A 21705-nucleotide genomic window follows, 5' to 3' on the forward strand; every position below is an offset into this window, starting at 1 on the left:
CTTCCCTTTCGGTGGGGTGGAAAATAGTGTATGCAACGGGCTTTGTTATTTCTCGCTCCTCCCTAACACAATTTGGGGAGCGCCGCCGCCGACTCTTGGCGGCGCGGTGGTGGCCTGCCGAAAGGAACCAAAGACGCTGATTCACGCCTCCTTTATTTTCCCCCGCATCCAGCAAAGAAACGAGGCAGTCGTTTTCGGGAGGTTGAGGGACAAGGGTTGGAACAGTGGGGAGAGGGGGAGCGAGAGGGCGACTCCCTTTTCAGCGTTCCTCTCCAAACCCCACTTCCTCCAATTCAGTGTTACTGTTTATACATGCATCCTTATTTCCCTGCGTCTTCTTTCCTGTTATTCGTATCTTCCCTCACTTCCTTCGTCTTCCTTTTGTGTATTGAGTTCATTCGCATTATCCCTATTTCTAGACGTTCGTTAACACTATGTTTCCACGGCTCCCTCAGTTTCCTTTCCGAATCATTCGCATCAACTCCTCCAGCTTCAATGACCCTTTCTTTTCCTTCCTTGTTCCCTATAACTAAAGCTTTTTAGGGAGCTGCTTTCTTTTTTGTGCCTGTACTAGCCATCAGCCTTTTTTGCTAGCATGCGTGCGCTTTCGCTCATTGCTAGCCCCCGGCGGGCTTTTAGATAAAACAGAAAATTTCCCCGTCTCTCCCTACCCTCCCTACGTTTCCTTTTTTTTCCTGTCACTTAATATTCGAAGGCAGGTTTTTGTTGCCCCGAGTCGGAAAGGTCGAATTAGGCGCACGCATTTGTTCGCAACGTACTCTGGGGTGTTCGCCCTGCATTCGGCTTCTTTTTTTTTTATTTTTCCCCTTTCGCACCATAGCCCGTTCTCTAGTGTTTCTTTTCGGGCGCATTTTGAGGCCCGGCGTCTTTCCAGTGCCTTTTGTGGACGCTTATACGATGCAGAGCCCGGTTGCTTGCCGAGAACTTTCGCTAATGGCGTGCGCTCCGTTCGCACTGGTTCCAACGTTACAATGGCGATTCCGCGCGGAAAACAAAAAATAAAAGCGCGAAATATTCTCCCTGTTTTCTTTCTGCTTCCTTCTTTGCAGGCCCGTTTTTGAATAGTTTCCCTTTCGGTGATTTGCCCCTGCGGATTGCGCGCCGCAATACATGGTAAATACCGCGAACAAAAGCAAGCTGCGCGAGGTGCCTTAATGGGAGTCTTTGTGACTAGAAGGGGTCAAACTTTATCACTATATATTCCGAGGGTTATTATTTGTTCCAGTGAGCGTCTAAGGAAAGGTCACTGCCCCGTGGTTGGGCTTTCCCTTTTTAACACGATACCGTTAGGGATCTCCTATTCCGTCGTCGTCGTCGTTGACCGTGAGCAAAAAATCCCCAGAGAAGCAGTCTAAGAGGTAGGTGGGACAGCTAGGTCGCGTGACCTTGCAGCGTCCCCACAACCTGCCCGCCTGCTTGTGAGCAAACTGCCCACCGTGGCAGGTGGAAGTTAAATTGGTGTTTGGTAGCGAGAGGTTGCTCGGAAGAGCAACCAAGGTCGCACAAGACCCACCGGTGGCAACACCTGCCATCGCAGGGTTGTGGAACATCGCTTAACCGCTGCACCACTGCGCCAGGAGGGGTATGAAGACTACCAGAGATCTATGAATGTGAAGTAGAGAATGTCCAATTCTGCATATATGGGCATTAAAGCAGCAGACACTTAAGTTTTGGGTGCGTGTTTTCTTGTTTGTAATGGTGCGTAAGGAATTATTATACATTTATTACCACCTGGTATTCTCCTACGACCACTAAATAATTTATAATCGCATGTCTTTCTCGTCCTGTTTCGGTATCGGTTTCAACAACCCAAGGAGAACTGTGACGTCAACGTGTGCTTATAGGTCACGCGAGACATGAAAAAAACTGAAATATAATCGCCGCTTCCACATTCGTTGTCGTTCCATGGAGTCCGGACCCCGTAGAGTATCTGTTACGGGTCTAATTGGACTTATTTTTGGAAATGTGGCGGACAGTTTGAAGGATGCTTCACTCCCGCCAACGGTTGGCCCGGTATTGCACTGCCTCCGGGATCGGCCTTGTCTTTAGCGCGTCTTTACTATCCTGTCTTTCTATCTCATCTTTCAACTCTCCTACTATCTGCACGTGGGAGCGATTGTGGCTCGGCTTGAGCCAGTGAGCAGGCCTGTGCACTTTCCTTTTCTTTCTTCCTGGCAACAACTTCTCTCTCTCTCTCTCTCTCTCTCGTTCCGGCTCTCGAGGAAGGCTGCCTTCAGCACTGCCGTAAATTAAAACGATGAAGCAGCGGTTATATGGACGTTTTTTCATCCCTCACGTGACACAAAAGCACTCTTCCACCTCACAACCACCGTTCGGCTCTTGAAATCGAAACAACATGACCGAAAAAATTCGATTATAAACTATTTAGCGGTCGTGGGTGAATAACACACGGTTATTCATGCGTAGTATAGTGTCCTCCGCATCACTGTAAAGAAAAAAACGTACCACCAAACTTAGGTGTCTATACTATTTTAACCCGTTAGCTATCGCCTGATACACTTCAGCCGGAGCTTAAGTATCCCCTCCATTTTTTTTCCTGTCTCCATAAATATCAGCGTGGTTTGAAGGCGGTTAGCTATTTCAGCTATTTGTAGCTTTATTTTTCGGCAAGCACATACCACACAAATATCCCGTTATTCTCGCTACTACTTATGCTAGTGTCAGAGTGTGTTACGAAGAGCCTCAGAAAACGTATTGGTGTCGACCGTGGTCGTTAAGTATTAAGGAACACCAGAGTGCTGAAAATTGGCGTTTACCCCATTCAACAACAACTTTAAAAAGTTTCTTTCGCAGCGATAAGAGAGAAAAAATTAGAAGGACGCTTAAGCTTAGCCCCAAGAGTAGGCACTATAGGGCCTTTTCCTTCTTTTTTGTTTTTTAATTAATATAGCATCAGTACGCATCCCCAACACACTTTACTGTCACCTGCAGCGCAAAGCGTTTGCTTGGTGCAACTCTAACACGCTCGCATCAACGACCCTTATGGCTTGTTTTTGGCTTGCACGCGATATGCGGTATCGAATGGTAGTCATAAATCGCGATCCCGGAGCCTGCCCTGTGTGCAGGTATTGTGTTGAGGATCTATGTAGGCTGCGTGACATCCTCAGGAAACAAGGTTTCTGTGGTGAATCGTAAGTGATGGATGTTCTCATTAAAATGAAAGTACATAAATTTTGATGTCATACCAAACGACACGCTTGGGGTGTGTCTGTACTTGCCGCGACAGGCAACAATGAAAAAAAAATGCGGTATATACGTTGCGTGCCCACCTGACACGCAGAGGGCCTGGGCAGCCTGGGTCTGTGCCCTAAAGCCGGCGAGTTTCTTTTTTCCATTTGAAACTACTGGGTATATTTTCGTCACGTTTCTGGGGCCTTTCTGCCAATCCTGGGTCACGGCGACGGCTTTTAGACCGAGCGAAGTGAATGTACGCTATCGCCTAAAAGATGATTTCTAGAGCACAGTGAATAGCGCGCAAACAGAACGACAGCACAGCAAATTAGGACGGAATTTAGATTTAATATTTTCGCTTCCATTTGTCTCCTTTCCAGGCATTATGCACCAACGGCGGAAGCGAGCTTTTTCCCCAGCGGTGATCCGTTTAGGTGCGGCACTAAATATGTACGCGAAGGCCTGCTCAGCCGATTCTATTCTAGTTGTAAGAATGGTAAAGCTAGCTGACGACACGTTAAGCGTCTATCGGTATAGTGACGATGCATTTGTTTCTTACATTTGGTCCTGGATAACTCCGAAAGGCCTTAGTTTCTATGTGAAAGAATTATATGGCTCAGGAAGCGGAAAATCTGGCATAGTCGTTTTACATGCCGGACGGTCCGAAAAACCATGTGATCGCATCAGAAAAGAAATAAAGATAAAATTTCATAAATGAACCTTCACCTGAAGTCGTTTTCGTACTCAAGCCGACGTGAAGACCGAAGAGAACAGCTTTGCAGGCCACTTCATTAGACCACTGCGCCATATCAACACTTGTTTTTTTCAAATTGGTATTTATTACAGTGATGCGGGGTGTTGCACTGCGGTGATGGCAGACTAGGCGCATTGTATACTCCGTCACCACCGCAGCACAACACTCCGCGTCCTAACCTGCCGGTCTTTGTCGTCCTCTGTTCGAGTGGCATCCTCTCGCACTTGGTTTGGGTGTCGTTGTATTCATCAACTTCCATTCGGGCGGCGCGAACAGGTCAGCTTCGCTGGCCACTGCATTAGAGTAGTCCGCTATTGCGGTATCCGAAAACCCCGCGTCCATGTTTTCGCATTCACAGCACGTAACTAGTCCTAAGTGCCCGTCGTGACTCTTTTTATGCTCTCAGTATGTTCGATCTTAACCCTCAACTTAACCCCGTACGGGAGAACTAGCGCACAAGTCTGACTGGTATTAGAGTTATGTCCCTCTTACGAAAACGTGATGCCATTGGAGGTTTCGACGCCTACCCTTTTAACGTCCTTAACGATAGCTTCGATATCCGCTTCTCTCCTTTGACGTAGCTTTAATTATTCATTTTTTTTATCGTTCCGCTAACAGCGACGACGAATGTGTCTGCGCAGAACATGATTTTAAGCATGACATGAACACTGACGAATAAAAAGATGAAGAGAAAAGTAAATTTTTGGTCAAAAATTAAAGGACGTACCAAACTCGACGCGTGCGAGGGAATTATTTACACTGGCTTCCGTGGGCATCTTCCTTTGCTCTTTTTTCTTCATTCTCTCGCTTTATCTGCGTTTCCCGCCGCCGTCTATTTTTCATCGCACTCCGGGAAGGAAAAGTGGACCGCGTTGAATAAATAAGCGCCGAAGTCGGCGCCAGTGCTTGGAAAGAAGTGACCGCTAAATGGCTTCGGCAAGAACAACAATCACACTCCGACAGAGGCAGTTGGAAGTGCGAAAAACGAATCGACGTTGATAGAAGGAAGGAGAGAGGAATAAAGTGAGAAAGAGAGTGTGTGAGCTCGGTTTCCAAACATTCGTGCAATAAGAAGCAGGGCCGGGAAGATCCGTCTTCCACTGAGCCTAGCCCGCGGCCGGCACCCGATTTTGGCTCAAGTATAGATATATATTTCGTCCAAAACTCTGTCTAACTAGAAGAATGCAGCGTTGCGGAAGGCGCGATGTACCCAAGTGGCCAATACGCATGGCAGTGGGAGGTACAAGGCCGAGTCTTGGACGACGCTTACTAAACCTGACATTTGCTGCTTAGCAAACTTAACTAAGCACTTTGTTCTAGCCTTGCATACGATTACGTGGGATCGAACATAACAGCAGTCTGAGAGGCGAAGGTGTTGCATGTTACCACGGAATAGGTATCCTGAGAGTGCACCGTGCACTCTCAGGATACCTACAGGCACACTCCAGAGTCAATATTCTGAAGTTCACATTAGGTGTATAGACACTGATGTTGACTAAGCTGCGCGTGTCCTCTTCCCCAAAAAGCGGCCAGTGGCTTCTCCGCGTTAGTTGCGTATGAGCATCCATCGCCATTAAGTATCACATATACCCGCCCAATTCTTATTAAGGCGTATGCCTTACTTGCCCCAGTGACGCCACTTCCTCCAGCCAATGGCAGTGCTCCGGTCTAGAGACGTCACTTTCCTTCAGCCAATGAGAGTGCTTCGGTCTGGTGACGCCACTTCCTCCAGCCAATTGGAGTGCTCCGCTCTGGAGACGTCACTTGCCTCCAGCCAATGAGAGTGCTTCGGTCTGGTGACACCACTTCCATCAAGCCAGTGGGGCGAATTTTATGACCGCCGACGCATTCTGTCCCCATGCTTCTTTTAATGCAATCGCATTGAAAACGAAGACAGGTAAAGGCAAATGCAGTCGGTAATTAACAAGAGAGGGGCTCATTTAGACAACGCGGGGGTTATTTAAAGTGTTTAGTAGTTTGTGAACAAGAAATCCAGAGGCGATGGGGCCTCCAACTAATCAATGCTGACCGGAGTGGACGTGTCGAAGCTTAGTGGACACTCCCAGAGTACGGGTCTGGCTTCCAGTTCTCTAGCCTCTACAGCCCTGCACGGTACTTCGTTCCAGGCGAGACGGGAGTTATAGGCGGCGGCGAGAAGAGGACTTCGCTTCTCGTGGCTTTCGCGAAATTTCGTCGCCGAGCGGAGTAATTCGATTACGCCTCCCCGAGGCGGTGGCGGCGGCCCCCGAGATTTCTCGCGTCCACCGTCGTTCCGCCGTATTTTCACGCCTCCGTTCACCATCGTCGTCTATCTTGGCACGTGCGCGGCCTGTCACAGAGTTCTCGCAACGTTGGCCTGCTTTGTTTGCAAGGGAGAGCCCACACCGCGGCACTAACTGTACCGGGAGGCGCTTGCAGGAAAGGGGAAAGGGCAGGAAAAAATAGGGACCATGTCCTCGTATGACGCCAGTATTCTGCTGTCTAGCGCCGACTGCGATTTGTATTGCATTGCATTTATCTAAATGTCATGTGTTGCGTTGTATTTCATTGTTCTTTACACTGTATTGGTTTGGTTTGGTTTGGTTTATGGGGGTTTAACGTCCTAAAGCTACTAGGGCTATGAGGGACGCCGTAGTGAAGGGCTCCGGACAATTTCGACCACCTGGGGTTCTTTAACGTGCGCTGACATCACACAGTACACTGTTCTATACACTGTATTGTAGTGCACCGTGCTGTGCGAGTAAAAAGAAAGTAAGCTGTCGCCCAGCGCACACACTCTTTTTATAAAAGGGTGTGCGCGCTAGATGGCAGTTTACTCCCTTTTCACTCGTTTGTGTGTATAGTGTCTTTTAATATAATTTTTCGAGGAGCTCCTGCATGGCCTCGAAATAAGCCTCACCGACCACCCTGACTCGTGCTTCCTGCGCACTTCTCGCACCGCAAGCTCTTCAAATGCGTCGGGCCACTTGAAATCCGCTGAGTGTCCACCGCCACAGGTTTGCGCGGAAGTGCATTTCCTCTGCCTGCTTCCGGCTCAACCGGCTGCTCGCTTCCTCTCAGCTCGAACTGGAAGACTGCCAGCATTTTAATGAGGAGCCACATGGGAAGCTACGCATTCCGGACCCCGGCGTCGCACTTTACCAGAAGTTTATTGGAGTGAAAAGGGAAACGAACACGTCTTTGATTAATAAATAAGCTGGCGCGCCATCATCATCATCATCATCATGAACAGCCTGATTGCACCCACTGCAGGGCAAAGGCTTCTCCCATGTCTCTCCAATTAACCCGGTCCTTTGCCAGCTGCGCCCACCCTATGCGTATGCTTGCGAACTTCTTAATCTCACCCGCCCACCTAACCTTCTGCCGCCCCCTGCTACGCTTGCCTTCTCTTGGAATCCACGCCGTTACTCTCAAGGAACAGCGGACATCTTGCCTTCGCATTACATGCCCTGCCCAAGCCATAACAGGGCCAAATAGGACGAGGCTGCGTGGTTCTCGGCAACTCCTTATGTGTTTTCAATGAAACTTAAACAACCAGACTGTGTGGGTTTAGAATAAGTTTTCCTCTACCGTGTTACAGTTGTGAAAATATAATGATTGATGGCCCTTATTGTGCACCTACTGTTTCGTTACCTGAGGCAATTTAATTGCACGAATATAGGCCTCTTCTGCGTCTACCTTTAAGTGTTCCTATTCACTGCAATGGAGAAAACAGTGGACCTTCTCGTTCTGTCCCGAGGCGAAAATGTGACAGGGGTCAATGGCGCTACGACACCCATCCACCCGGACCACGGGTTAAGGCGGCAAGGAGCACCTGCTCAGGCGCGCTACAATGCATTCGATACTCGCCGATAGTGACACGCTGGCATCATTCGTTCAGTGTTTTCCTGCCCTCTCCCACTGTTGCCCTCCTCCCATACTACTTGTTAAAATTTTACATGTTTATTTCAAGCTAAATATCACACGCCAGGAACGAACATTGCCTAGGACCGCGCTCTACAGCATCCTGGGAGAAAGTGTATCCACAAGTGTCTAAGCCCTGGTCGCACGCACGCACGCACGCACGCACGCACGCACGCACGCGCACACACACACACACACACACACACACACACACACGCGCACACACACTGCACAACACAACACACGTAGGCGGCGCTAGCTGCTGGTGCAAAGATGCACATAACACCACTGACCATTACCTGAGTTTCCTTCTTTTTACGGATACATAGCATTTAAGCTATTAGCCGATTCAATAGAGTCCCGCTTAATAGGACACTGAGAGCAAATAGAAATGGGCCCGTATCGATAGATTACCCCACTCCAGCGACAAAGTCGCTACTTTCACTGCAAACAGAGCGTCTATAAGCTATAAAACTCGAAACAATGAAATTCGGGGGTCAACATCACCGGTCGATTTCGTAAGCTAGCTACGGTTCATCGATATGGTTTTAACCGTGCACTCCAAAGGCTACACTCTAAACAGAAAGGAGTAAAAAAAGAGGTAAGCTGCCTCCTCTAGCATACTCCCTCTTATAAAAGGGATTATGCTAGGGGAGAACTTACTCCCTTTCTACACCCATACAGGAGGACTCGTGTTTTAGAGTGTAGGCTGCAACTCCATTGCCATAAAAGCTGTGATCACGGGATGTTTATTGTTGTAGGCGTCACAAGTATGAATCCAGTGGGGGAAAACGTTTTTATTTCCAAATTTCTAGGCAATGAATGGGCGTTTTGCTGCCGTAGAAACGTCAACATTCCTAAAGAAGAGCCACACAAGCGATTTTTACTAAGAACACAAATCTGAAAAAGTTGGCTTCAGTGTCAGTGGAAGATTTGTGGAAAGACGCATAACTTAATTATTAATGCGAAAGCATTAGTTGGCTAATCGACACAAAAACCCGGCGTTGCGCGCAAAGTAGCGGCGTTGCAAAACTCGCGATTGGTCCAAACGATGTGACGTCATGAAATGCGGGAAAATACTAAATGTTAGCCAGTAATAGTCAGTACTAGTGCTTAAAACAGAACCAACCATGAAGGAATATAGTTGGAGTAGAATTATAATAAAATTAGAATGGAATAGGAGTAGAACTGAGATATAACCGCAATGTTTTTGCACTACTCGAACGTAAGTTCCTTAATTAAGTGCCTGCACTAATTTTCCCCTACGTACCCCCTTTGTCAAAAGTAACCGGGCACACGTGGTTTGTTTCATGGCCGCGTAGCGAAGAACTTATGGCAGCCCTTAAGCTCCTAACCTGTGCAAAGTAAGGTGAGTCCCTGTCCTCATGTTTTTACACCTTCGGCTTTTAGGGGTGCCGTAACAGCTCCGTTATACGGTTGAGAAGCAAAAACCTGCTGCTAGGTTACTTTTTGGCGAAGTGTGTACATCATCAACTGGTCACAGTTGTGTGTCCGTCGCCTGAACGCCTTAAAACAAAGGACCATCTGAGAAGAAAAAAAACACGGTAAATCAGAACAATCTCCAGTGACTCCCTGTGACAAAGACGTTAATTACAGTCGCGGCAACCGAGGTGTGCATAACCTAAACCTCCTCACTACACTTCATTTTCTTCTTTCTACGTAAGCCAAGCCGTCGTTGCATTTCCGACAAAGGCGCATATAGCATCCCGCGCGTATTAAGGCCGCCCTGCCTCCGGCGCCGCTGAACGGAAGCTGCCGCTGTGTGTTTTCTCTCTCTCTCCTTCTCTCTCTCTCTCTCTCTCTCGCTGCGAGTGCGTATAAGTTCGGCCGGAGCCGTTCGTTGGCACGCACGGCGAGCCAAGGCGTTCTCATTTCCCCTAAATGCCCGCCGGGTTCGCGTCGTTCTCCCAGCCTCTTTTGCCTACGACCTTCCTAGCCACCCTTTTCTTCCCTACTTATTTCCCCGTTCGCTCACGAAAGCCTCGGTTCTTTCCCCAAAAAGCAAACAAAGGGAAAACAGGAAATAGTGCGTTTATAAGCCTCTCCGTTCTGCTCGACGCGTGTACGCGGACAACGGAACGGCAAAGCTGCCGCGACAAACCCTTCCTCCTTTCTCCAAGACTCTCCCTTTCTATCCCTACGCCACGCTCGCAAGCACTGGCATCTCCCAAACAAATCCGTTTCAAACAGCATTTAGCCGGCGTGCTCCGTTTAGGGATGAAAAAACGGGGAAGGCCCGCGTCCTTACTTCCTTCCTCTCTTCTTCCGGTGGCGTCTTGTTGGTTTTGCCCCTCGAAACGCGCGGTTAGAGAACTTCATGCGGAACAGAGTAGTTGGCGCAGGGAGGGCAGAATGGATACAAACAGCAAACCAAGCGAAATTGCGGGGCAGAAACAAAGCGCTTCGTCGCTTGAGCTAGAGGGCTTCATCACTGCAGCGTCGCCTATAGGGGGTCGCCGCGTCGGCGCTCTATTCTCTGCACCCGCCGGCCCCCGAGCGCGTTTTCTAATCCCCTCTGCAACGCAAGCACGCAAACCGCTTTCTTGTATCCCGCATTTTTCTTCCCTTTTCCTTTCCCTCAGAACATGGGCACGCATCGCTGGAGCAGCTCAGCGCATAGCCCGGCAGGAAAGCGAGGCCCTGTCTGCCTGCCGCCTCCTCCCTGTATATAACCCCGCTGTCTGCCTGTGTATATACACACCCCCCCCCCCACCCCCCCCCCCCCCCCCCCCCCCCCCCCCCCCGCTGTCGTAACTGGTAAGCCTCGTCTAAAACTAGAAGCGCTTCTGTGTATGCTTGGCCCACTTAGCGCTTCGCCGAGGAAGCGAGGGAGAAAGAAAGGAGGAAAAAAGAGAACAGAATACAGAAGAAAGAACTTGGATTGCCATTCGGATGTAAATACGCAGCCCACGCGAACAAACAGCAGATCACTGGAGGAGACTTGAAAGGCTATAGGACGGCGCTGCTAGAAGCGCGAAGGCTCTAGTGCGCGATGGAAGAAGAAAGACGTGGTTCCTTGTCCTTCCGATCCCTATCGAAAAACACAGCAGAATATTTTCTGTTGTCGAAACAAATTTTCCAGTAGTATTTTGGGACCTGAAGGCAGAATTCTTGTAGTAACAACAGGATCTTCTGTAGTATTCAGTAGTCTCCTGTCGTATCGACAGAGCCAGTTCTGTCGGCACAACTGAAAACTTCGCCGTACAAACAGAAAAATCTCTCGTAACGACAGGGCGACAGAATTTTCAGTTGTATTTTGAAACAAAAAGCATCTTTTTTCCTCTCATGTTCCTTTCGTGCGTGTTCATACTTGGAAACATTTGCAGTCCTTCGAAATTGTCTACTAGAACGCATGGAAAAGTTCCCCCAACAGTGCATTTCTGTTTACGACTTTATGTTTTTTATGTTCATGCTTTTCTTTCTGATCAATCCCGGCCCCTCTATGTGATGTTAAGTTCGGTATTTAAGGTCTTCTTAATAAATAAATAAATAAATAAATAAATAAATAAATAAATAAATAAATAAAATGCGCCCATCTCACCGTATGTGAAATTAAATGCATTTTTTTTTCAAGACATGCATGTTTATATCTCACTGATTTTGGGCGCAAAGTGATTTCATATATTCTACTTCCCTTTCCTTGCTTAGCCTTCGCTTGCTAGATCATTTATTACCTCTATTTTGTTTTTTGACGCGAGAGCTGCTTCACTAGCAATCCTGAAAAAGCCGATAGTTGTCCTGAAGCCTCTCAGACACCTGCAGCAGTAAAATAAATATTGTTGCGGACTGGGTTTCGATCTCGCAGCGATCAGCTTCCCTGGCTACCGCACGAAAGCACTATGCTATTTTTTTTCTTTATTGGATGGAAGTAGTGCCCAAAAGAAAAATGTAAGGACGCTTACGCCACAAAACACAAGGCCACCTTACCTCTGCATGACCCCTCCTTCCAGAACATCAAAGTCTGGGAGGCACACACATGCATCCAGATAGGGGAGCCAGCTAGGCGGCTCTTCCAGGGCACTATATACTCCACGCACCAAAGTGCTTTGCCCACGAAACAAAGATTTCGACGGCCGTGGTGATTCGGCGTGGTGGTCCATCATGCGGCTCTTCCAGAGACTAGTTAGTCCCAGCAACATAAATAGATGATATTGCACAACACAGTTTTTCTCCACAGGCAAAAAATAAACGGATACTGAGGCTACTACGCTATCGCCGCAAACTGATCATCCCTCGTGTTTAACTGCCACGCTATTGCGCTGTGCACTGCATGTTGACGGCTTCGTCGTGAACTTCCATACGTGCGTAAAAAGCACTACGCAGCAAAATTTTCGCGTGGACGTGAAGCCACTGAGATGGTCACGAAAGGAAAGGAAACACGCATAACCGGCTCCCTGGCTCAGTGGACACCTCACTCGCGCTCTCGGGTACTTTTTTTTTTTTTATTCGAGAAGTGTGCCATGAGGCATAAGTTGAAAAGGAAAGGGGGGAAGGAATGCACGGGATTGAAAGTTAAAAGAAGGAGTGAAGAACCGTTGCGCTGAGGTAGTCGCAGAGGTTGTTAATGAAACGGTTGTCCATTGTCCACTTCACGAAGTCACTTTCGCGGTTCCACCGCAGGCCCACCTCCCTGAGGAGCCGTTTTCTGATAGCAGCCGTCGCTGGGCACGTCCACAACAAGTGCCGCACATCACATATGTCCGGTGCAGCGCCACAGTGAGGGCACCTGTCAGGTAGTGGCAGATCTTTGGCACGCCACCGATGACGGACAGATGGTGTCAGAGCCGCCCCTGCCCGAATCCGGCGCACGGATACCTCCTCCTGCCGAGTAAGACTACGGGGGAGAGGGTGCGAACACGGAGGAATTAGAGCGCGTGTTCGCTGGCGCAGAACTTCGGAATCGGAAACGTGGGACAGGAACGGATCTGGGGGAAGAGGGGAAGGTGGCGGATCGTCTAATGTATGAAGATGAGTCATAGCATCCGCTTGAATGTTATGTGGATCCTGGGCATGGCCGCGAATCCAGTGTATGCGCACAGGACATGGATACTTTGCGCAGAGCACATGAATAGATTGTGAAATCTGGAACGTTCGTCGAACAGCCTTCAGCTGTTTAAGGGCGGCGCGGGAGTCGGTGTAAATGTGAACTGTATTGAATGTTGGAACGAGCGGAAGGGAAGCAATGGCATTGTAAATGGCTTGAAGTTCCAATGCCAGGGGAGTGCACGTATCCGCAGTATACGTCGCGCGAGAGTTGAGATGCGGATGAGATGGACTATACACAGCAGTAACTCCCCTCTCTGCAGAATGAGATGCATCCGTGTATAATATGCACCCTTCAGGCAGATACGCTGCTGATACCGACGGGGAAACAGTGGGGCGATTGTCAGTGAGCTGGCAATAGGACCACGGTGGAAGTGTCTTTAAACGATGAAGTTTGAGAGACTGTTTTCGAGCTCTATTTGCCACCCGTTGGTCGATGATCTCACTGAGTGTATTAAGTTGGGCGAACTCCTGTAGCACAGGTATGGGTGTTAAACGAGGCAGATATGTTATGACGCGCATAGCCTCACGATTGATAGCTTCAAGGGAGTCCCACTGTCTGCGGGTGAGACGTTGAAATTGAGCCTGATATACTATCCGTGGCTGAAGGATAGAGCGCACAAGCTGGCGGGCCGTATGAGCACGTGCGCCACCAGAGCGCATAGCTATGCGACGAATCAGACCTAGAGTAGCGTGAGCCGATTTACGGGTGGCTGTCAGCCACGGGGTGCCAGTCCCAGATGTATGTAGGAGAAGACCAAGAATACGAACAGTTTCTACCTGAGGAATCAGAGAATTATGTACCGTAAAATTTAAAGGGGGAGCTTTCCGTAAGGCGGCTTTATTTCCAATTCGAATGAAACATGATTTAGTAGGAGAGAGTGTTAGACCCAAAGGTGGGAGGCGAGATGTCAATACATCCAGCGCGTGTTGAAGGACCGACTGATGAATAGACGCATCTGGATGACAGCACCACAAGGTGATATCATCGGCATATGCAAGCACGCGGATAGAAGGGATGGTCTCTAGGGCTCGAACCAGAGGAATTACAGCCACATTAAATAATGTGGGGGCGAGAACGGAGCCCTGCGGCACTCCTCTATTGGAAGTGAAATTACCAAAGGGCTTTCCGTGGACACGCACGCTGAAGGTTCGATTTGCTAAAAAGGCGTGAATGGAGAGGAGGAACCGGTGAGGGAGACCAAGAGTTTGAAGGGAGGCAAGAATGGCAGAGTGAAGGATGTTATCATATGCCTTTGTTATGTCTGTAGCGATTACGGTTCGTACAAGGTGACTCTGTGGAGAGTGGTCAAGCACGTCAGCAGCCAAAGTAGCAAGGCCGTCCTCCGTTCCAATATGTGGGCGGAAACCAATTTGGGAATCTGGGTAACAATCATGGGATTCCAGCCACCATGATAAGCGTGCGGCTAGAATGTTTTCATAAAGCTTGCAGATGGTAGGGGTAAGGGAAATTGGACGAAGGGCCGAGAGAGATACTGGAGGCTGACCTGACTTGGGGATTGGAACCACAATAGAATGCTTCCAGTCTCCCGGCATGATGCCAGAAAGCCACACTTCGTTAAAAGTATCAAGTAGGGTTTCCAAAGCCCTCCCTTCCAAGTTACGGAATAAGGAGTTAGGTATGCCGTCGTGCCCGGGAGTAGTAGTAGTTTTTAAACGGTCAATGGAGGCCAGCAGCTCTGCCATGGTGAGGTCAGAAGTAATCCCATCGGGGGGCTCTGTTACCGATAAGTCAGGTGGAGACGTAGCGGTGCAGTCATGGTTTGGAAAAAATTGACGGGCCGCTTGTTGTGCAAATGTGTCCTCATCCACATTTAGCGCGAGGCGAATGCTCTCTGTGTAATCTGCAACCTGAGAAGGGCGCTCCATGGCGTGAAACACTCTCCAAAGATGTCGATTGCCCTGCGTAGAGGACAGGCGGGCACACCATGCAGCCCAGCGTTGCCTGCCTAGCCGCTTTGCATAGCGCCGCGCCCGTGCGGTAGCGCGGTGAAGAATAGGAAGAGCCGAAGGGTCATCGGGGTGACGAGTAGCGTAAAGATCCGCCTGGCGACGAAGAGCCCACAGATTCAAGAGATGTATGTCCGGGTTTGGGTCATCTTCATTTACAGTAGTGGTAATAGTGTGAGTAGCGAGAACATCAGATAGAGTAGACAATGCTGAAGAGGGGTTGAATGTAGATAAATGATTGTCTGCGCGTACAGAATCCCATGATGTTATTCGTACAGTGCGGCGTATTTTCCGTAGACGCGTAGGCGTGAGGGAGATAAAAATAGGGCTGTGATCGCTACCCCAAGTATCAGAATCAACAGCCCAACGAGGGTTACCGGGGCCTAACCACCAAGTCAAATCAGGTGAATACGGGCCACCTCGTGGGCGGGTAGAAGTATTCGGGTGGTTTAAAAGTTGAAAGGAATGATCTGAAAAGCTCCCTTGGATGTGTGAACCCCTTGAGGAATCCGATGGGTAACCCCACGCAGTGTGTGCGCCGTTGAAGTCACCGCCAACTAGAATAGGGATACCCGAGTTGGTAGAACGTAGAAAACGAACCCATCCCAGATTGGGAGATGCGGAGCAAGGACGACTATAAAAAGAAACTAGAATAAGGGGTGTGCGTGCAGGTTTTACGAGAAGGGCGATAACCTCTTGACGTGTGTTGCACCACCGTGAAAGGTCGAGTGGTGTGTGCGGAACTGAACTGTGAATATAAATTGCAGATTTACCTGGGCTGAGGGAGGAGGCGGTGCAACGGCGATCAGGGATAGATGGTGAATGGTATGCGCAGAAACCTGAAAGGCGTGGGAGTGCATTATGCTCTTGCAGTAGGAACGCCCATGCCCTCAGCTTTCCGTCGCGAAGGCGGATGTTCACTTCAGAGGCCTTATTAGCGAAACCTCGACAGTTCCACTGCACCACCACCGATGATGATGCGCTATCCATGACGAGGCCGAAGAGCTTCCACGATGAGGGATGTCACCTGCTTCATCAGCGCTAATATCTTGTCCACTGTCGGGGTAGTCACGGCTAACAGGTGGTCGGCACCTGATTGTGGGCCAGTGCTTACCCTAGGTGATTCCTCTGATGATTGCTCCCGAGTTATGAGAATTCTTCGAGAGGATTGAGAACGACGCTGTTCCCGGCGCTGGGTGAGTTCGTCTAGTCGGCGGCGAGCCTCCGCGATTGCATTGTCTAAAGCTGTGTCTTCATCTGTAGTATCCACATGTGATGGATGCACTGGACGTTTGGGCGTACCATTTGATCCGGGAAGGTGAGCCGCTTGTGCATATGTACGCTGGCGAGGAGACGTATGGTGAGCAGCAGGCTCAGATAAAGTAAGTTCAGGGAAGTCGTTGTCGTCACATGCGAGAGCTGCAAAGCGATTACTTGTAGGGACATCCATTTTTGCAGGCGACTTGGGAAACTTCTTCGCTTGCTTCTTCTTTGGACAAGCGGGGGAGCGAATGTCATGGTCCGGCGATTTGCACAGGGCACAATGAGCTGTTGGTTCTTTCATGTCGGCCACAGCTGCTGGATTAGGGCAGGTATTTTGCATATGTCCTTCTTTGTGGCAGTGATAGCAAAAAATACGACGAGGTCGGAAGGGCTGTGGTTTGACGATCGCACCGTAGTAGGTAAGGTACTTCGGGAGAGTCAACGGGCCTTGCAGGATGAGCAGGTATGAGCCCCGGCGACCCATAGGCCGTGCTTGCAGTACAACATGAGTTGAGCAGCGAATATTTGCGCGCACCTCCTCGGGAGGGCTCGTGCTGTCGACATGATAAACCATGCAGCGGAGTGTGTCAGGACCAGATGCAAAATATATTTGCACCGGGACATGCTTGCTGTCATCCAGGGGGATCCGCGTAACTGCGCAAAGTTTCTGGGCGTCCATCAAGGATGACAAGTTTACCGTGATGGTGTTCGATGGGCGATGGACGACAAACCCGCAGTAGTTCGAAGAGCCAAGGGCATGGTCAATTGTGGCTTGAACATTCCGGGCAGGGATGGCAGTCATATCAAAGCGCAATGTAGGCTTGATGGTAACGCGGAACGAGTTCGCAGCAGGCGAAAGAGAGCCTTGACTCACGGGAGGCATCTGTGGAGGAGGCTCAGACGCTGGTGACGGCCCTTGTTGGGAATACTGAACTGGCGCGACGGGCACAGTTTCTTGAGGGAGTGCCACGGGCACGGAGGCGGTAGAGCAGTCCATGTCACAGGCCAAAGTCGTAGCATCGGAAGACGGCGCAGGCTGGAGGCCTAGAGGCGCTGACGATTGCGTGGACGTGGAGGCTGCGTCAGGTGGCAACACAGCGGGCATCCGCGTAGCCGTCGTCGACAACGCAGAATCCATGCAGACGCGTAGCGCGGCCTCGCTCGGCAGCGCCGAGCTAAGCCTAGCTTGCCCCTGAGGGTTCCGGTTGGGTTTTCTCACTTGAGAATGCGCCCGCCGTGCCGGGAATTTCTCCGTAGGGGCGTCGTCAGCATTCGGTCGCACGGAGGGCACTGTCCGACCCACGCCACACACGAGAAGACAGCGAAAAGCGAAAACACAGACCTAGAAGCAGACACGTATCCACCCACTAGGTCTTCGTCTTCGTCTCGGGTACTTGGCGGTGGTGTCCACCAGCAGAAACTGCTTTCGCGCAATATTTCGTGCTTAGCAGTGCTAAACCGCCAGCAGTTTTTTCCCCACGGCTTCACGAAAACTCTCCCTTCTTTTTCTAGCGGTGATGTCCCCCGGTACCTTCTTCCGTTCTCTTGAATAAATAGAAGGTAGCTCAGCTGGCACGAGCATTGCGCCTTCTGTTCCCTGGTTTAACCCAGCAATGTCAGAAAAACGTGCTTTCATAAACTCTAAACTTCTGCACTCTTTCTTAATTTTTTTTTTCAGTACAGCCTTGTTTACATGAGCCCGACGTTGCGGGTCGAGTCGGGACGCGCCAGATGGGCGGACCCAGCCCGACCCGGCCGCGTTTATATGAACCCGTTTTCTGTCGGCCAGTGATCACTGCTACCCCTAGCGTCGAGCAAACAAACCACGCGCGGAGGCTAGAAGAGGAAGAGGAACGCCCAGGCGTGACCGGAAGCAGGTATTTCCTGCGCAGCGCCAGCCAGACCAGAGAGGAGGCAGGAGAGGAGGCGACGTAGCGACGTAGCATGCTCCTTCCAACCGGGTCGGGCCGAGTCAACCCACCCCCTGCAGTCGGGCTGGCCCGTCTCGATTCGACGGTCGCTTAACTCGACCCCCTATCGTAAACATGAGCCCGACAGCCTACTCTACCCCATTTTTGTCGGGGGGGTTCATGTAAACCTCCAGACTGACAGGTGTACACGACTTGTTTCCTCTTTCCGCCCCCTATGACTACTCCCCCACCCCATGGCATCAATTACTGCCCTGAGTGGCGTGGTAAACAGGCATCTCGCACCCTTACCGAGAGAGAACTTTCTGTGGCACTGAAGCAGAGGCTAGGCAGGAAAGGGAGAAAGACGCGCCTTTATACTCGTGCCGTCGGGTGCAGGTTTTTCGTTGTTGGTGCTACGGGTGCGGAGGGGTGAATGGGTGAAGTTGGAGAGATGGGGCATGATAGCTAGGGCTGAGGACCCCACTCCCCACGGCACGGGGGCAAATGCCGGTTTTCTTCCCTTTCCTGCTCATCCTCTGCTACATTGCTAAACAAAAGTTGTCCCTGAGACGCTTTTACTGGCATGAACATTTCGTAGCACCCCGTTTGTCGCTGAAGTCCGCATTTCATTACCACAATGTACCTGGTTTTTTTTTTTTATGCTGAAATTCATTCAGAGGTTTTCAAGGTCGCACTCATCTACTTTTGTCACGTGTTAATCTGCAGTCTTTTTTCCCCCTTGATTCGATGCACATTTGCACGTTCAACGTCAGTCTAGTGTTTCGACCTTGTGCATCGGGCACAGCAAAGCTTCTTTAGATTACTCTTGTTTTTTTTTCCTGCAGAGCTCTGCGTTTTGTTTCTTGATCCATGTAATGCTAGTATCTATTATTACACATATTGCTGAAGCCCCCCCCCCCCTCTACCCCTCCCCCTTGGTTACGTCTGCTTTTGCAAATCTAGCAGTTTCGCCTCACTTTAGTCACCTATACAGAGACAGTCTATTGGCTTGTATAGATCATATTTTCTTAGCCGCACTTGAAAGCTCATTGCTCAAATAAGCGCGCACTCGGCTGCTGGGCTGAGTAAGAAGGCAGAACAATTCAAAACGCAATTTTTTCGATATTGGAATCCCGTTTGCCCGTGGCTGTTGTAATGTACAAACCCTGGCATTACAGACGCGACTACCGATCTAAGCAGATTGCAGTGGCAATCTGCGGCAGCAATAATCGGCATGAAATATAAACGAAGCTACACTTTATTTAAACCACAGTCTCTAAAGCATCATGTTGGTTTTAAAAACACGCTAAGTAAAATAGGTCTGGTGACGTCGACCACAGATATCAGCAATCATATTTTGCCGGTAGCAGCGCTACCGATGGCAGTGCCACTGTCATTAGAGTGGCTGTCTGGGTTTTCATCATTTTTAAGTGATGAAAAAGCAGGCCTTAAACGTGCGAAGACTGTAAATAGATACAAAAGAAAAGAAAATGACATCTGGAACACCTCTAAGCAATAATTAATCATATGGTGCTAAGTCCGATTCATGCATTTCATCCCGCAAGTTGTAGCAGTGTGGAAGATAAAGCGCCCTCGTCCAATCAGTGGCATGGAAAACAAAAAATAGTCCCTCAAATATACAAGCAATGTTGTGACTATTTTTTAAGCAATTATTGCAGTAATTGAAAAGGTAGTTCAGAATGTTGATTTGAAATACAGCGAACGTTTCATTCGCTGGTTAAATCAGCAGAGAAAGTACGCACAAACAGACCACTGCGGAGGATTCCTGCGAAGTGGTGCGTCGCCATTCGTAAACATGGCGTTCGCAGAGTCGGCCGAGTCTCCTGCGTGCAGCAGGGATTCACTGGTTCTCTTTTCTTCCCACGGATGGAGCCACCAGTAGTAAAGGTGAGAAGCTCGGAGGAACACGTATTGCAGCGCACGCCGTTCTGATTGGGTCAGATCTTCGCAGCCTTCCCAGCGCTGAAAACATGGCTGCAAACGACTCGTGCGATGGAGCATGGAATGTAGTATATCCACTCCCTGCGACCGCATGGAGACTTGTGAAGTCTAAGCACAACATAGCGCGAACACTGGTTTTGCCCTTAATTTTCTTTGATAATTTAAAATACAAATTCGTGCCAAAAACTACGAGTTCTCGCATCGTTATTGTCATCACAGGGAAATATCTGCAAGAATATGACAATATTTTTGTACTCGGCTCCTGCAGCGGACTGTTCCTTTAAGCTCTTGAGCAAGTGCGGCATCAAAGGAAATGCTTTAGCAAGCTAATACTATCACCGATGCCTCGTCATGTTGAAATGAGGCTGTCTGGACTGATCCTTCTAGCATGAAAACAAAAATTAGGCATGGACAGAGCTCTCCATCATTATGTACTCTTCTGCTTACTCGCCATCCGCTCCTGCTGGGAAGTTAAACCTCGTGCACCTCTGCTTCTGCAGTTTTCTACTTTGTTTTGGCGCTGCCTGCATATTTTTTTAATTTTTGTTCCTATAGTTGCAGAGCAAGCATCTTACGCAAGCATCACTGACCAGGGGCGGCGCAACACCAAAAGCCCTCACGACGGGCAGACGTGCGGGTAAAGCGAAGCTGTTTCGTAATAGTTGCGGACGACGGACGGACGACCACAGCAGAAACAAGAGTGGTGTCGCAATTCGCCACCGCAGGTTCTCGGCTTTGCGGCTCGCTGCTTCACACTGATAAGCTTCCCTGCTCACCCTGTGGACCAGCGCCTATCAAGATCACGACGCCTCACTCCGTGATGAGAATTTTGCGCAGACTACCATACCATCCTCCGCTTCTCCCCCGGTCTTGCGTCACTCGGAGGAACCCAGGCAGCACCCCCCCCCCTCTCCTTCTTTCTCTCTACCCTGTTTTTCTTTTTGCAGCGACTTCTCTCTATCGCATCATTCTTCCCTCATTTAGTCGGCTGAGAGCGCCAGACAAACGGGAAACAGTGTCAGACGCGCACCCCGGGAAACTCTCCATCTCGTGTTCCCACCTCTCTCCACAGTTGCGTGCGCGCCTTTTCTCTTCCCACGTCTCCCGCCATTGTCGCGCCTTCGTCCCTTTTTTGTTTTCGGCGAAGCATTATCTTCCTGTTATCTCTACAAGTGAAAGCTCTAATGCGAAATACACGCCCGAGACACACGATGCGCTCATCGTTGCAGCTCCGCTAGCCGGTCGGCTCTCCCTCCTCCTCTTCCTCTCCCATTGCGACCAGCCGCTTCCCTTTCCGTTTTGCCAGGTCCATCCCGAGCTTTTACTCCAGGTTCCCTTTCCCCCGTTCCCTCTCGCACTCCCTTGCCTCTGAGTTTTTCGGCCTATCCCGTCGTTCCCTTTCTTCTCGTCCTCCTCTCTCCCTTCCGAACCCTGAGCTTTCCCCATAACCCCTATTCCCTCCTGGCTTCTAGAGGCCCACAGCCTACCACAGCATTCCCTCTCCCCTTCCTTCCCTATGCCCCTTCTTTCCCTTCACGCCATTCTAAGCTTCTCCCTATTTATTCCCTTCCCCCGTTCCCTCTTCGCCTCGTGAGGTCTAGTGTTGTCCCTATACTCCACTCCCCTTTCCCCCATTCTCCCTCTTGCCCTACCTAGTTGCAAAGT

General features: G+C 49.8%; 1 protein-coding gene across 1 annotated transcript in view; it reads right to left on the reverse strand.

Moving 5' to 3' along the window:
- The window catches only part of RhoGAP100F (Rho GTPase activating protein at 100F), a 110606-nt gene that overhangs the window by 37614 nt on the left and 51287 nt on the right, over positions 1–21705 (reverse strand). The gene's annotated exons all lie outside the window — the stretch shown is intronic.

The sequence above is a fragment of the Amblyomma americanum genome, chromosome 11, assembly GCF_052857255.1.
Source record: "Amblyomma americanum isolate KBUSLIRL-KWMA chromosome 11, ASM5285725v1, whole genome shotgun sequence".
Lineage (NCBI taxonomy): Eukaryota > Metazoa > Arthropoda > Arachnida > Ixodida > Ixodidae > Amblyomma > Amblyomma americanum.